Source organism: Lolium perenne, chromosome 3, assembly GCF_019359855.2.
Source record: "Lolium perenne isolate Kyuss_39 chromosome 3, Kyuss_2.0, whole genome shotgun sequence".
Taxonomy (NCBI): domain Eukaryota; kingdom Viridiplantae; phylum Streptophyta; class Magnoliopsida; order Poales; family Poaceae; genus Lolium; species Lolium perenne.
The window spans coordinates 214,654,849-214,667,652 of record NC_067246.2 but is presented as its reverse complement, the minus strand read 5'-3'; the positions used below and the strand labels follow the sequence as shown (position 1 = coordinate 214,667,652).

The 12,804-nt window shown below is 44.8% G+C and overlaps 2 long non-coding RNA genes across 2 annotated transcripts; one reads left to right on the top strand and one right to left on the bottom strand.

Annotated features, from left to right (window-relative positions):
* Positions 1–293: 293 nt before the first annotated feature.
* On the top strand, positions 294–1,541 carry LOC127343319 (uncharacterized). Its single transcript, XR_007877169.2, has 3 exons — positions 294–510; positions 887–960; positions 1,054–1,541. It is a non-coding gene; the product is annotated as an uncharacterized lncRNA (long non-coding RNA).
* Positions 1,542–6,366: 4,825 nt separating this feature from the next.
* On the bottom strand, positions 6,367–10,818 carry LOC127343318 (uncharacterized). The gene is made up of 5 exons (XR_011755718.1): positions 10,052–10,818; positions 8,890–9,838; positions 8,674–8,776; positions 8,403–8,590; positions 6,367–6,924 (listed from the first exon to the last, which is right to left on the bottom strand). It is a non-coding gene; the product is annotated as an uncharacterized lncRNA (long non-coding RNA).
* Positions 10,819–12,804: the final 1,986 nt, after the last annotated feature.

The window sequence follows — 12,804 nt, the reverse complement described above, 5'->3', positions numbered from 1 at the left end:
TGAGACTTGTGCTTTAATTTTACCTTGTCACATCATGTGAGACAGGAGGAGGAGCACAAGCCGTTGTGGCATCGCTGGACATGACCATGAAAGATGTGCAGTGGTGAGCTGAGGTGATCTGACCGCATAAGTATCCTTATTTGTGTATTGACAATGTCCATTGTTGTCTTTTGACTACAATATTGATAATGAGAAGAAGTTGTGATGAATTTTTATCGTTTGTTCGTTTTTTTTTTTATAAATCTGCAACTCTAAATAATACAGTAAAAAATTGGAATAGGTAGTTTCGGCGCATTGTGTATCAGTGATTGCAACATTCTCTTATGAAAATCCGCATCCTGGTACCATTCAGGAATGGACCTTTTAGTTCCTTTCTATACTATTTGCTCTCTAGCTGTCCCATTTACTGCAGTTCTATAATTCTAGACTTAAAACAGGACAGTGGATACGACAAGAGGTGGCATTTGCATAGGAAAGCATCGGTTTCATTAAATCGCCAAGTTATTTTTGGTATATATTTGACTTTCTTCTCTTAGATCTTTGGGTTTACAAGTTTTGTGTTTTGGATATAGGTACAAGATCATGTAATAGACTGAATGAATATTGTGCCTACTGGCTTGGTTATGTTTCTCTCATTCCTTATCTTCTATCAATACCGAGCTTTACCATACTTTTGGGTTTTGGTGCACATGTGAATAAGCCCATCTACCTTTGTTTCTTTTAACACCGCCATATCTTAGACTTTACGATATTTGGCATGTTAAATATTGAGGGCATTATTTGATACCATATAGCGGGATATAGAGCTATCTCTTGTATGCCAAAGGCCCCCATTGTAATTTCTCAGACTTCCTATCAATTTACCTTTTTGTGTTGTTTAAATCAGGGCGAATTTCTTGTCCAAGTCGCTGGCGCTGATGGTGGTTTATGTTTCTTGCCCACCCATACACTACCGTGCAGGTGCATACTTTTGGATTTTTTATTTGTTTGTTTCTTCTATTTGGTGAATTGGTTGAGCTGATTTGGGTTTTTTCTTCTTCTTTGTCTGTGCAGCGATAAGAGGCTCTGAAGAATTTGAATGAAGCACAACCCCACTGTCTGTGTCCTGGCGTCGTCGCGGCATCGCTGTTGTCTGCATTCCTGGTGATTTTTTATTTATTTGACATATGTTCTTTGGTGTCTAATATTACTTTCTGATGATTCTTTTTCTTGCTTTTGGTTGAGATTTTTTGATTGTGCAAAACTTCTGGTGTGGCTCCTTCCCGATGCTCAATAGGAGGTTCGTGGGCTGCCACTGCTTCCTCCTCCTCGACCCTCATTAGGAAGAGCACGAGGTGCCGCCAAACTGCGACAGACGGTGAGCACGAGCCACCAGCACACCACACCAGAGGGTATATTGTTTTCACAATTTTATTTTGCTTTACCACAAGTAAAAACTGGATATATAAAAGCATTGTATTGTAAAATTTTAGTGCAGAGAAGCAGTTTTTCTTCCACATGTATTGTCAGCTCCTATTTTTATGTCCAATTAATTAATCATCAACATTAAACACTAATTATATTTTTCATGGGATCCTTCCATTTGACCAATGTATGCATGCTTAAAATGTTGTTAGCTTTGGGTACATGGAAATGAAAGCTTGCGATATGAGCTTAATATAACCATTCGCCTCAAGATTTTTCTCCATAAAGCTGGCAATTTCAACGTGGTTGTTAGTAACCACTTCTATTTGATTATGAATATGGTTCACTATGTTCAGAAATAACTCCTGGAATGTAGGTCTGAATATTACATATCATTTTATATATCTGTTTTCCTTAATTTTCATTTAATGACATTTATACTGAATGGAGTATATTTGTAGTCCAAAGAAACATTGAGCAGGTGCCGTTGCAACTGCTACTCTGATTTGTTTACCATTCTTGTGAGGATTCACCATATTAATTGGGAAAGGGTTGCTTTCATTGTTTTATTTTGCGGTAATGCTTTCTTAATTCATCTAAAAAAGCTTTCTTAGTTTCTGAATTTTCATAATTTGTTGTGAATAATAAACAGAGTGCTTTATCAGAGTGTGCTAATATCCGTTCTTGACCTCTCCCAAGTCTCAATTGTTTATAATTCAGTCATTGCCCCGCTAACACTGCTAATTTTTGTGGTGGATTTTGCTTCGGTTATTTTTATTTATCCTACTACCATATTATGTGGTGGATTTTGCTTCGGTCATTGCCCCGCTAACATGTAAAACTGACTTTAGCTTTATAGAGAATATCAGGTTTCCATGATTCAGAGAACATGTGTTAACTGGTTACCTTCATTTTACTCTGGAACAATATTCATATTCAGTGGGAAAAAAACTCAGGTGATTTTTCTATTTAAATGAGTGCTATTGTATAAATGCTTATGCTAAATAAGATTACCAGTTTGGATGATATTTTTTTACCAATTTGGATGATATCTTCTAGATGCTCTTACTCTGATGAAGCGAGTGCTACTCTAAATGTCTAGGTACTTCCATATTTGGCATGCTCCTTGGCATTTACTGATTTGTCAAACTACTATTGTGCTCATTTACCAATTTGGACGACAGTTTTCACCATGATAACTACATATATGAAGGTATACAACACAAGAAGCAAGATCCGAAGATGAGAAATGAACTAATACTTAGTAGCCGTAGAAACAACTGATCGCGAAGTCAGAACAACAGCGGAGAATTGTTACAATTGTTACAATGTTTTCCAAACTCAATGGTGACATGTTATGACCAAAACCACCACATGGACTGACTTACCACTTGAAAGGACGCATAGTACGACTTTATGGGCGCGTTTGCTAGGCTGCATGCTCCTTGGCTCGCATCGACCCAACTTTTTTTGGCCAGTTTGGTTACCTAATAGACGTCGCATTCTTGGAATCGGTTCTCAAAGCACCCTCGGGCCAGGCCATGGAGGAACGCCCGGTTCGGCCGTTTCTAGCGAGCCGCCCCCGTTTCCGCAGAAGTGGAGAACGCGGCGTCCTCGCAGAGCCACCGCGGGAGATGGCGAGAGCTCGCGCGGGACGGGGAAATCTCGGCGCCATGAATTCGGTCACCGCACTTGAATTTTCGCCACCGTATATAGGGGCGGCTCTCTCGCCGGGAAATCCAAATCCCCCATTTCCCCCATTTCGAGCTCATCCAGCACCCCCGATCTAGTGACATGGCCGGCTCTACCTCACCCGCACGGTCGGCGAGGCTTGCGGCGGCGACGACGGCTGTGGCGGCGGCTACTGGCCGCGGAGGATGGTCGTCTTCTTCGTCCACGTCGATGACTTCGGTTGTGGTAAGCTTCTGCAAACCCTAGCCTTAGATCTAGATCTTATGGGTATACAATCGGGGTCTGAACGAATCCATTGTAGGACATTCCTTCATCGCCGGTGGAGGTTGTCGAGGTTTTCCAGTTTCAATCTGACTCTACGACAGGGATGGTGGTGCTGCCTGCATCTTCCACTGGGATGGTGGTGTTGCCTGCATCTTCGCCAGGGTCCCCTACTTCCCCTACCTCGGTGATGTGTGTGGCTCCTTTGACTGTAAGACCGATCTTACCTACCTCGTTGTTCTTTGATGTGGTACTGGTAATTCATAGATCTGCTAGTGCTTAAGGATGTCCATGTGGTAGTTTATTGATCTGCTAGTGTTTGTAGGCGATCATACCTTTGGGCTCCCCTGATCTGTCTGCGCCAACTGTGCTCAGCCATCTCTGATAGCAAACAAACTAGCCATGGTTTGAAAACCTGAGCTATCAGAGTTTGTGCTGAACCGGTTGGTTCAGCTCGTCCGTAGCGGCGTCTGCTTCAACATGGGATTCAAGGAGCAGCAGATGAAGAAGGTAGCCGCGGATGTTCTTGCATTTGTCGGCGTACATGTCAGCACTCTTCAGCTGTACAACCACATCAGAAACTGGAGAACGAAGTGGAGCGTCATCATGAAGATGAAATCCGATCGCATTCTGAACTGGAGCGAAGCTGGTTGCTGCTTCTACGGCGGTGATGAAGGGGTCGCAGACGAGTACATCCTGGTACGAATCCTCATTGAGCTCCTGCATAGATCTGAAAGTATATACATGTCAATGGCGTCCGCACTAACAGGTGTTCCTTGTCGATTGCAGCGGTACCCGAAGCATCGTCAGTACGTCGGCACCCCGATCACCAACTACACTGAGATGAAGACGATCTTCACTCCCCGGTTCGTCTGCAAGGCGCAGCTGTTCCAGCCTAACTTGCTGGTCAGGGCTATCGACTTCATTGCAGACAATGAAGCCGAGTATGCCGTCTACCGTAAGCTACAGTCACCGGAGAGGAGCAGCTGACATAGGACCTGGCTCCGCAACCAATTTCCTGCTTAGTGCTTCTGCTTTCTTCTCATGATCCGCTGATTTTGGGAGGTGATCTTGTATCCCTCCATTAGCTAGGACTTGGTACAAACTGATCCCCGGTTTGTAACGATGAACTTGTTCGAGGTGGTCTATACTAACCCCTCGTGACGAACCTGTGATGCATCACGAAGTAGTTGCTTCGTTCGTGATGCATCGCCCACTAAGTACTAGTTGTTGTGTATTACCATCATCTTTTCTGATGAACTGAATCTCATGTGTGCTGTTATTCAGTACTGGGTAACCTCACCTCTCTAAGAGCACCTCTAGCAGAGCCCCTATTTCTCGGAACCGAAAAAAGTGAGTTCAGTCTCCCGAAAATCAAATTGCGAGCGGATTTAGGCACGACGCAGAATAGAAACCGAAAACGTGAACTGAAAACGCTGAAGTCAAACGTCGCGGGAAATTGAAACTCGCGATTGCACTCGATTTCATCCGATCAAGCTGAATTTGTTCATAATTTACAATAATAGGGAAAAAAATACATGCATATTCGATCTACATTCCATACTAGGGACCTAATTAGACTAGATTTTAGTCCCCGGAGTGACTATACTGTCACCGAGGCGCTTAATGTCGCCGGCGGAGGGTTTTGGGTCGCCGGCTCTTCCTAGGCGACGACGAGCGCCACCACCTTGATGGCCGCCGCCTCGGAGGTGCCCCCGCAGGCTAGAGGGGGCCCGTCGGCGTCGGCGTCGTCGCCGCCGCTCGGGGGCAGCGCCGGCAGCGGCGGGCTGCACGCGCCGGCAGCGGCGGGCACCTCCACTTCTCCTTCCGCAGCTGCCTGCTCGCGCGCTTGAAGGCGCGCCATTAGCTCCGGCCACTCTCGTCCGGCCCGCTTCCATGCGCCGTCGGAGCGCGATCGCCTGGCGCGCTCCGGCTGCGCCCGTACACCCGGCGGACGCCGAGTTGATCTTCCGCCGCCGATTCGGCCACCTCCCCTACCCACGCGTCTTGCACGCCCCATTTCGGACGGAAGGGTGGTGGCCGAAGCGGCGGAGCGGCGTCGGAGGGGCCGAAATCGCTCGCCGGAGCGGAGGCAGGCGACGGCGGGAGAGGAGCGGCGGAGGGGATTAGGGTTTACGAACCGAACTCCCCTCCGCGGCCCCTTTTAATACGGGGCGTCTGCTCGATTTCTCGGGCCCCTGAACTTCGTTTACGGGCCGGCCCATGTTTTCGGACTCTATTCTGCGCGCGATTCGCAACCCGTAAATCCACCGGAAAAGTTCAGTTCCAGCGGGATTTACGAGCACTGTTAGAGATGCTCTAAGTAAAGGGGTTACAGTGCTATTTGCAACCAAACAGGCCATGGGTTGCATGACCTGGGAAGAATGTGCTGAAAATGGGGAACCAAACAACAGGATCTAGGTTCCTTCTCCAGCGCGGCCGCACAGGCTACCAAAAGATCCGCCAAAAGTGCCCATGACCGTTCGACGCGCAATGCCTCCCATCTCGCTAGCGCAGACATGCAGGAATTCGGGCCAGGCAACCACGCCCTATATAGCATTAGAGCTGACCCATGTTCCATGTAATTAAGCTTGCGTTGACCCCTCACGTACGTGGGTCGTACCCCGATAAACGCTCTCGGTAACTTCGATATCGTCTTGACTGAATGCGTGCCGCATTTTTCAACTTCACACAATTCAGCTTACATGAATGGCCAAAACTGACATGGACAATAATAGGATTGGTGCGCGTGCGGTTCTGCAGCTGGGATCTTCCAGCTGTTTTCCAGGAAAATTTACAGTCTTCAGTCTTCACGGTTGAAATAAGCTAGGTACGATTGTTCGCCTCTTCTTCCCGTGGCTGAAATTCTCGGTTGTATTTGTACCAGAAAATATCCCCAGATTTCATTTTCTTTAGCTGCACCTTACCTCGTTTATCGTCTTTGATCTAGCATAGTACTAACTAGCAATGTATGGCGCGGCGGCACGTCGGGCCCGTGAGGTAGATTGATAGCGGTGATATATAATTAGACTTAATTACATAGTTCATGGGATCCCTTGGATAAGTAGTGCATTCACTAATACATAATTAGATCTGACTACATAGTTAATCACATCGTCTTACATATGGTATATGTAGAAGACATCAGATCCTACTTCACCTAAAGCACAACATGTTTTTGGCAATACATGCCTGGATGAAATAGCATAGTAGGATGGTATGAATGGTAGTGTTGTTGTTTGGTCCTCGAGGCATGAGTGCTTGGCGTCAGTGTCCTCATTGATGGAGGAAAGTATGATGAGTTGTAGGCCTTTACTAAAGAAATGGAGGTGTGAAGTCTGCTTCATCGTGGAAGGACCATCACTGTATTGATCTTCTTCTTTAGTCGTTGTTGGAGTTATGGATTTGTTATTCTGTTGGAGGATGTTGAGCATCCCTGGATGGAGCTTTTGAGCATTGGTTGTGGTCGGTTGTGGCCGCTAGCCTGCTCGATGATGCCCCCTATGTTGGCCACCTCCATAAAGCTGAGAAGATCTCATGTTGGCCTCTCTATGACCCTAACTGACTCTACACAACCAAGGGGTGTTAGGAACGGCCAAACCTGAAGTGCGGCAAAATAGTTCAGAAGTAAGGGTACAATATTAAGTTTTATGTGATATAACAATAATAAAGATATCTCCTACTGATTTGTACTGCCATATTTCCTAACATTTTTTTGTGAAGCCAATAATTCAAGCATTGGCAGCATTCTAACTGCCATCTTCAGTGTTGAAGTATTGCTAGTGAGGCCAACAACTGATACTAAATTAATAATTCTTCACATCAGAGTTGCTTGTAGGGCAGGGAAATGCTAAATATAATCATACTAAAAGATTGACATGTCTTTCTTCCATGGTATCAATGGCCCCTAACTATGCATATGTTGCATCAATGCGAATGACTTTTGAAGGGATTATGTCCAGTATAAAATAACAATAAAACACCTAAAGGATCAATATCTGGGAAAGGAAGATAAATCCTAGAACACATGGTAATGTCTATATTTTGGTGATCTCATTGTGAATGCAGATTATCAAGTAAAATGCAATCAAAAGTATAGGATTGCTCAGTATGCATTGAACTGAGCTGACGCAAATCTTATGATCAAAATGTCAGTTTTATGTGAAATAGCAATTACAATAGGAAATGTTCCAACATTGCATGCATACACTTTCTATATTAAAGTTGATTTTATATAGGTAAGTGAAATTTATTTAATGGATCATCTGATCTGTAGAAATCATTCATGGCTACAAATATTCAAGCGAGCAAAAAAGGAGCAGGAAGATTATGTTTAGTTCACCTCCCAAAGACAGAGCATAAATATCATCTTTATATATTCAAACTTTGCATGAACATATCCATGGTTTTGAAGGCGCCAAGGTATCCTAAGGCGAGGGGGGGCGCTCCGATGCTTAGGCGACGCCTAGGTGCCTAAGGCGAGCGTTTTTCTAAGGCTGAGGGGGAGCGCTTGGACGCTTAGGCGTCGTTTAGGCGACGCCTTAAAACCATGAACATATCATGTATAATATTAAGCATGCATTTGGCCGGCTAAAAAAACACATGGATAGTTTAATTTTCATGAATTAATTACACCTAAATATATTAGGCCTGGCAAACATGAAACATGCATGCTCTTCGGGTCTTGAAAACATGATAGTCCTGTTTCTTTAAAATTAGATTTTTTTCCTAAAATAACTACTGCGTTCATATTACTTGCACATGCCCAGTTGCAGTTGTATACGATGAGTAGGTCATTTCAGAAATTTCTGAAATGATTTTCTATATATTTCCATCTGTTTATAACTTCGGCTCCATACTCATAGCTAATATAGTTTTGAGACAGATGTATGATTAAATCATGGGTTATCCATAGCACATGAACAATCAAAATGCATCTAAAAATGGTTCGGAATTGAAGACACTTCCTACAGCCACCTAGGGTCAGAGAAGCACACTAAAATTGTAGGCATACATACAAATATATGTCCAGCATTAGAGACAACCTAGTTTTCTGAAGCAACTGGGGAAGCCAGCCTCGGTGTAGTGGCAAGAAATTGACTGCAGCATGATCTTCTCAGCTGGCTGCACCTTTGTGAATTGCCTGAATGCTCTCAAAGAGGGCATCGACCTTACTGCTCCTGGTGCCATCGTCCATTTAATTTTGAGAGTGATTATGCAGTCGATGTCTAGGCTGTGAACACCAAAGGAAGAGACGAATCTGAACTTTGTGGTTTACTCAATGAAATTAAAGAGTTGTTGATTTACTGCTCAGACCTGAAGGTCACCAAGGTGAAGAGAGAGTTAATTCGTGTCACACATGAGGTAGCTCTTTATGCAACAATCAATGTTTTGGTCAGTTCCTAGTTACACCAGGCTCCTGTACAAATAAGTAGTGTCAGTCTTTTGTATCAGATGATTTCAAGACTTTTAGTATCATATGAAATAAAGCTCTCTCTTCCTCAAAACAGAAAAAGAGCACCATCAACATACTGATACAAAGGAGAGGATTCTTGGCCATAGATCACCGTTGCTTTGAGGATCATGAAGAAGGTTTTCAAATGAACCTTTTCAGAGTACCCATAAAACTGGAACAACTCATCCTTCCTACATAGCCAATCAACTACAACTTCAACAAAACATGGGTCACCAATTAAATAAGAAAAAAAACAGATAAAATGGGAACAACTCATCCATCCTTCATAGTCAATCAACTGCACATTTAACAAAACATTGGTCACCAATTAAATAAGAAACAACAGGAGTTTTGAGATATAATCTAGATTAGGTATCCTGTGAGAACTGTAAAATGGCACACCAGACTGACATGATGAACCTTACAAAGATCTCTCATCTCTACGGTGAGTTATTAAGTATTAGTGCATACCATTGTTTTTCTCACAACCTCCAGTAAAAAAATACTTGTTATCGGCAAGGCATGTTAATGTATCATTTGACCAGGTTTCCAAGAAAGTGGCTAGTTTGCATCTTGGGACCTCGGACTGTATCTCCAAGAACATCATAGTAGAAAAAGACGTATATATTATGACCCAACCATCTATTACCTTGATCTAGGGTGAGAGTGATGGTGGTGATGATCTAGACGGACAATGGTGTTGATCTTGGTTAAAACTAAATGGAAAGATAATGTGAACTCCTGGTGGACTGATATGGTTAATAATGTCTGATAGCTACAGTACTGATGTATGTATGTAGAAAAGATAAATAACATTATCTAAGTGCATAGTTATGTTACCTTGATCTATGGCGGAGAAAGATGAAGGTGATGGTCTAGACGAATGACCTTGTTATTCTCCGGTAGAACTAAATGGAATGATAATCTGAACTTTTTCTGGTGGACATGATATGGTTGATGTTTCATAATGTCTGCTAGCTAGAGTATTGTAATCGACTGCAAATTGTTCCATGTATCGATCTCCATCTGCACGCAGCAAAAAACAACATAAAAATGGAATCAGCGATGTATATGTTTTGACAGTTCTCTCAGGCATTTCATCGAACAACGTCGCTGCAGCATACTTGTAGCAGCCCCCGCAACTGAAATCCCCATCAAGTTCTCAACCATGTAATCAGTCATCCTAAGTTCCAACAATTTGCGAGTAGTGAACACGTGAGAGTAAGAGAGAGATATTACCATCTGGGCGTGGGGAAAGTTTGTGGCAATGCCCGAGCACATCGGTGACGACCGCGACACCAGAGCAGGAACTGACCCACGTTACGGCCACCAGAAGCTGAGGAGATCGACCAGGGGAGAGCTTGGGCGAGGAAAAATTTGCGCCAGCCACCCCGACGACCGCCGCTCCATGTTGCCCTTCGACTCCTCGATCCTCGCGGCATTGCAGTTCCATCAGTTGTCGATGCAGATCGTGCTCCACCTGAAATTGCCGCCGCCTCGCTGGCGTCGCTCCTCCACTGCTGCTCTTCTCCGGCGCTAGTACTCCCCTCTGCTCCCGCGGTGGCCACAGGTCGACGCTGACGTCCGCGACCACACTGTTGCACCTCGCCAGCAGCTCGTCCTAGCCTGCTCCACCCGAATCCGTCGTTGCCACACCGGCGCCGCTCCTCCCCTGCTACCCTCCTCCGGCGTAGTACTCTCCTTTGCTCCTGCGGCGGACGCAGCTCGATGTGGACGTACGCGGCCAGACCGGCTGCACCTCGCCATTGGCTCGTCCCGGGTTGCTCCACCTGAATCCGCCGCCACAAGGCCGAGCCGCTGCTCCCTTGGTGCTCCCCACCGGCGCTAGTACTCTCCATCATGGGTGGAGCAGGATGGCTCGCCGGAGAAGTTCGTCGGTGGAGACTCGAGAGACCGTGTGTGACACCATGGAAAGAAACATGAGAAGAAAGAGGGAGAATGGGGTTTCTGGTGGGTTCGGCTTCTAGAGACTGAAACACCAAACCAGTCAAAGCGGTGAATAGTTACGTGTAAATCATTGAAAGAGGCCACCGCTGTCCCAACCAGACTATGGCTACGGCCACACCACGAGGAAACACCAAGCGTTGGTAGCAAAGAAATCAAACTTTCCCAAAACGCTACGGATCACCAAGAAAGAACCAACGAGAAACAAATCATCTGAAAAAACACGTGTTACCACAAGGTTAATCTCTAAGAGGGCTCAAAATTCAGAGAAAAAAGAAGTGTGTTACTCTTTAATATAGTATATTAATTATTATATATTATATATTATTTCTGCTCCAGCTTGTGTGGCTACTTATGCTCAATATAACAAATCGAACTTACCAACTATTATTTTTTTCTCGAATGGATGAGATAGTTTGGAATAGGATTACCATCGGCTAGCACATATTGTGCGGCGCATTGGCAACACATTGTTCCATTCCCTCGATCGGTACGTCGCTAAACAATGAGCAACCCTGTGGTGGTACAAGATGCTGGATGGCTCGACTATAAACCGCTTCCGACACTTTCGTTCACCAACTAGTAGATTTAGAATGAGCGCAGCTTGTGTCTTTCACAACAAGCACGCGACATCTTCAGTTTTTCTTAGATAATATTAAGAAAGAGACCTATTACTGGGTAACCGCGGGAGCCAAGCGGTTCGACAAAATAATGTCAGGCTTTTGTAATTTACTTGTTTTTGTCAAACTTTTTAATTAATAGATTGGGACAAAGGTTTTGTTATTTTCTAAAGAGCTAGCCCCACATTACTGCACCAATCTCAGCATCCAGCACCTCCGAGCGCTCTTGACAGAAAATTAGACATGTTCTTTTGTATTCAGCAGCGCCATACTGGTTCTTGCCTCACCATCACTTTTGTCAAAAGAACCATCGCTGGAGCAGATCGATGGAGCGGATCAAATTCAGATTAAGATGTGATTGCTGCATCAGGAAGTTTGTAGGAATCAAGGGTCCTAATAATTTGATTTCCTGTGTCTCAGGGAGACAATTTGCGGAATTCACTATTTCTTCACACATCAGTCACTTTGTTTGTGAGGAGCATGCAGGTTGGCATCTAAAGGTATAAATGTTGCACCCATGGGGCACTCTAAAGCTATCCACGATGTGCAAGTGTCGCGCAAGGGTAGGGCGTTGGCCTCGTTTCGTTCCAGCCTATTGGCCCACGTGTCGCTCTATGGTTGGCTCGGGTGAGGGAGTACAAGAAAAAATATTAGGGGAAAGGGGAAAGAGGCCGCGACCCAGGCGAACCCTATCCATTCCCTCCGTGCTGCTGCCGCCTCTCCCTCTTCCTCTCTCTCTCTCTTCGTCGGCGCCGGCGTGGCGCAGCGCCTTCCTGCCGCCAGGCTCCGCCACCTGCCCTTCTCCGCCTCTCAGTCCTCGTCTCCCCTCCTCGTCGGACCGGCCTCCCCATGGGGTATGGGAGGTGCATCACGCGGAGAAGCTAGAGCAGCAGCGGGAAGGAGATGAACTAGATTGCCTCCCGGAAGGGTCTCTCCTTTGTTCTCTAGCGCGAGGCCTCCTCCCTCCGCATATTTGATTTGTAGCTTTCTTCCAGCGTATATATCACCACTGGATCTAATTGACTGTATCCACTTTTTTCTGCAGCTTCCCTTTAGATTTCTTCTGTCCTAATTTTCCTCCTCCCCTCTCTCTTTCACTCACAATTTCTCATCTTTATTTGTACAGATGGCTTTACATCTATGCCTATAAGGTGTTTGATAAATATCCAAGCAAACTGCATGAAAGATGAATGCATTTTTATGCTCTGCTATCAATTAGATGTACAATATTTACCCCTCTCAGGTATTTGATTTTCATGTACGATATATGCTTCTCTTTATTATGTGAGTTGCATTGCAAGCTATCATTGATGAAATGTTTGAGTAAATTCCCAGAAAAATATATTTGTGAGTGATTGTTTGGGACACATCAGATAATATTTCTCAGATTTGAAGCCCTTGTACATG